We start from the raw sequence: 4,920 nt of genomic DNA on the forward strand, positions 1-4,920 counted from the left end.
ATTGCTATGATTGCACCACTGTATTCTGGCTTGAGAGACAGACTGAGATCTTGTCTCTAAAAAAAAAAGGTTTAAAGAAAATATTTTATATGAATCCTATTAATAAGTTCATAAGATATAATACTTCGGAAATGTCTTTTATATTCCTGGTAACTCCGAATACCTCAGAATAGAAAATAAGTTTACATTCACATACCAGAGGATGCTGTTCAGATCAAGAAAACTAATTTAATCCCTCTGTCACTTTCTCAAATCTATGATATCTTAATCTCACAACTTTTGACTGCTAATAGCCATGGCTGAGATTTGTATTTCAGCTTCTCTCAGTTCTATATATCCACAAAGATTTTGAGTTTAAAGGTCTTGAGACTACTAGGTTCACAGATTACTGCCACATTCTGTCTTCTTGATTTATCATTTATCTCAACTAACCATATACTTGTAAAAAATAACAGCTTTATTGATACATAATTTATATAGTGTAAAGTTCACCTTTTCACACTGTAAATACAGTGGTTTTTGTTATATTCACAGAATTGTGCAAGCTTTACCATTGAGTAATAATAACTGGCCCGAGACACACAATAGTCTGGCTGTCATCCCAGACCATTCCAACTCTTATGTTCCTGGCCTGCTAATTCTTAAATTCCATCTCCATCAGTTCCCTGACTTTTGATCCTTTATTTTTTGTTTAACACTTGCTTCTGCCCTGGAGACTTGGCATTTGTCTCTTGTCTCTAATTAATGACAGTCTTTTAAGGACTTTGACTTAGAATTGTTCACCAGAGCTTTCATTTTGGTCACCTCTGGAAGTTCTTCTGCCTTACTTGTTCTCTGAGAATCTACCCATGGATATTGCCACTCTAGTCAGATGATTGTTTTCCCATCAGGAAGTCATTCAAACATTTTGCTTCCAATTTTTGTTTCTTTGGACTCAGTCTTGATGAAGCTATAGACACATGGATGAACTCAGACTCTCTCTTGAAGATGAAGGAAAAGTAGAGGTCTCGTTTGGGAGAAATTTAGGGCATGTCCTCAGGAATTGGGAATTACTGCAAAGCCAAGCAAATTAAGATACAAGGTACATCGCAGTGGGGTACAGATAATTTGCCTGGGACTCCTGATTCTAGATCACCCCCCAGGGCTTCACATGGTGATTCTCAGCAGAGGACAAACCAAGTCATAGAATTCATATTGGAAATGGGAGAATGTGTGTGAGGGAGCATTTGTAGGTGCCACTTTGATTAGCATTGAAAGGACAATATACAGAGATATTAGGCCTCCTGCAATACATAGAGCAGTCCTGCACAAAAAGTGTGTTGGTGATTTTGATGATTTTGAATCCCTAATGGGTGACATGAAAAAATATGTCATCAACTGTCATCTGATGGATTTAAGATTATTGATTTATCCCATCATCTCCCTGCATTTCTGTTGCCTTTGGCCTTATCCTACCCCAACCAGTGACTTGGGTCACAACCTTGGCTCTGCTTACCTGTGGATGCCCTGCACAACAACCTGACTCCCAGTGGAGAGATTCTTCCCTTTCCCTGCCTCAGGGAAAGAACTGGTTATTTTACCCAGAATGGCTATGTTTGGACAGCATTCCTAGCAGTAGGAAAGGGTTCCTGAGCCAATATGTGACTTTCAATACAGCTAGAGAGTAAGAAAATGGACACTGGCCCCAGGATATCTGGATTTGAACTTGAGCTTTACAACTCACTAAAGGGGAGATGACTTCCAGGAAGTTATCAAACTTCCTTTTGCCTCAGTTTCTTCCACAGTAAAAAAGGGGTAATATTGGTACCTGTCCTAGAGGTTTGTTTTGGAATTAAATATGTCAATACATAAAAAGTGCTTGTGAGAGGCTCTGTAAGTAATATGTTAGCTTCCCCTCCACCCTCAAGAAGCCTGCATCACTGATGATTTATCTTGGAATAGGAAAGTCAAATGACAATTAATGCTGATCACTAGATTTGTGACCTTGGTAATTTCACTTCACCCATCTTTATGTTTCTCTCTGGTAAATAAGATTAAGAATTCCTGAGGACATTTTGCTAAGCGAAATAAGACAGCGACAGAAGCTCAATGACCTGATTCCACTTATATAAGGTAACTAAAATAGTCAACTCAGAGTAGCAGAGATTAGAATGGTTGCCAGGGGCTAGATGGAGGGGGAAATAGGGAGTTGCAATTCCCTATTTATAATAATAGGAATAGCAATTCAATGGGCATAACGTTTCAATTTTGTAAGACGGATGTTAGATCTGCTGTACAAAATTGTGCTTAAAATTAACAATACTGTATTAAAACTTACACGTTTGTTTAGAAGGTAGATCTCATTAACTGTTCTTGCCACAGTTTTTTTTTAAAGCTACAATTTTGCCTCAGTTATTCCACAATGACTTACTAAGATTTCTCTTCCAAAGACCGGGAGCAGCACACAGCAGCAAGCATCACGTAATGTAGGTAAGAACTCACAGGCAGAGGGTCAGCAGGAATGAGGGTCTCTTGTTTTTGTAATATGCTAGAGAGTTGTGATTGGACCATGGAGCTGGGTTCTGGCAGAGATATTCTGCCCCTCGCTGCCTTTTTTGTTTTTTTTTAATGGAATAAGCATAACAATGATCTTGCTCAGGGAAATAGACACTTTCAGTTTTGGGGCCAGTTTCTTAATGATGTACTTTAAAAAGCCAGTTCTCTAGCACTGGAAGACAATGAAAAAAGTTGCCAAGCCACCCAGAGAGAGAGCTTCACAGTCCAAAATTAGCACTCCTGCTTTTCTGTATAAGACTAAAAGACAAAACATAAATAAATGAATCTTTAAAATTATTAAGCATGGTGTAATTTAAATGGATGTACCTATAAGTATCAAAAAGTAATTTTGAATGATTATAATGAAGAATACAATATACAACATATATAATGCATTATATTATGTTCTTGATCCTAAATTTATAACTTTTACTTAAATATTAAAAAATCTAAAAATATTTTTAATCATGAATCAAACTTTTGATTAGTAGCTCACAACTGAGAATGCGATAAAATTGATAGCCAAGGGGGCAAGAAAAAAAACTCCAAAAGACTGTTTTAATTAGTATACAGTTGTCCCTTGGAATCCATGGGTGATTGGTTCCAGAATCCCTACCAAAATCTATGGATGCTCAAGCTCCTCATATAAAAAAGTTGTAGCACAATAAGTTCTCATTATCATTGATAAGTACTTGGAAACTGCAACTTTAAGTAAAACAATGTATAACAAAATCTATTTAATCATAGGCTAATTGACATAAATAAGAATTAAGTTCTTATGGCATATTTCTTGTCACAAAAACATCACCAAACTTCTAATTAAAGACCAAAACACTTCTGATATTCAACAGTGAAATAAATGTGAGCTATATATACCTTTAAGAAAGGCTCAAAAAAACAAATCAGATAAATGTTTATCCAACTATTCCAGTTCAGGATCTCGGGTAGCTGGAGCCTATCCCAGCAGCCCAGGGCCAAGGCTGACACCATTCCATTGCTGGGAGCAATTAGGCACACACACCCACACTCACTTAGAATATGACCATTTTGACATGCCAGTTAAACTAACATGCACATCTTTGGAATGTGAGAGGAAATTCGAATGCCTGGAGAAAATCCACACAGACATGGAGAGAACGTGCAAACTCAACACAGACGTGGTCCAGGCCAAGAATTGATTTTTTTTCTCTTCAACGTTACAACAAAACAACATTCATGCTGTACTTGCATATAACCTATGCACATCCTCCCATGTACTTTAAATCATCTCTAGATTATTTATAATGCCTAATACAATTTAAATGCCATATAAATAGTTGTATTACTGTATTGATTAGGGAATCATGACAAAAAATCTACATGTTCAGTACAAACTCAATCATCCATTTTAATTTTTCTGATTATTTTCAATCCATGGTTGGTTGAATCCACAGATGACGAACCTGTGGATATGAACGGCCATCTGTAATTACTACTCTAAAACAAATACCAAAATTTTGAAGCCACAAATTTTTATACATTCTTATTTTATAATACATAACATTTGTAAATTCATAAGAATAGAACTTACAGGTATAATTTATATGTGATGTTGGCATGTGAATGAAAGTTTAATTTGCATAACTATATTTCAGTAATGAAACTCAAAATAACTTGTCCCAAATCCAATAGTTGATATGTGATAGAGCTAGGATTCTGACCTGAACTTGCTATATTCTAATGCCTATGGTATCCAGTACTAGACAGAATAGGAGAGATTTAGCTGGCTTCAATATTGAAAGTGACATTACCTTCTGGAGAGGGCTGGCTTTGTGGGCCTAGGAGTTGTGCAGTTGCATGTGGCTTAATGTGTTACATCTTCATCTTGAAGATATTAATATTTTTTTAAAAGGGGCTCAGCATTTTTAGTCTGCCCTGGGCTCACTGAATTATGTAGCCAGTCCTGTTTCTGGAAAAGATACAGACAATTCTTTAAATAGTCTCTGTGTTTGTAATCAGTGTGATAAAAATATAGAGTAAGCAACTAGCAAAATTGTTCCTGGACAACCCTGGGATCAGCATGCTCACTTGCTGGAGTGCTCTCCATCCATGGTGATGTCTTCTGGAGTTCTCCAAAAGAAGATACCCCACTGGGTCTTTCTGTAGCTGTCTAGAATGCTCTTTGTTAGGCTTGAGCACACCTCCTAGCAAGCCACAGGACATGGAACAAATGTGACTTCTAAAATCCTGAAAGGATACTTTGAACCTTCTCAGAATTTATCTTCAAAATGAGAGACAAGTGGGAATTGATAGAAGAAGGGAAGAAGAGAGAGAATGAAGAAGGCAGGGAGAAAAAGAGAGAGAGGGAGACGGAGTGAGAATAACAATGTCTATAGACTTTGTTAT

This window comes from Pan troglodytes, chromosome 2 (genome assembly GCF_028858775.2).
Source record: "Pan troglodytes isolate AG18354 chromosome 2, NHGRI_mPanTro3-v2.0_pri, whole genome shotgun sequence".
NCBI lineage: Eukaryota > Metazoa > Chordata > Mammalia > Primates > Hominidae > Pan > Pan troglodytes.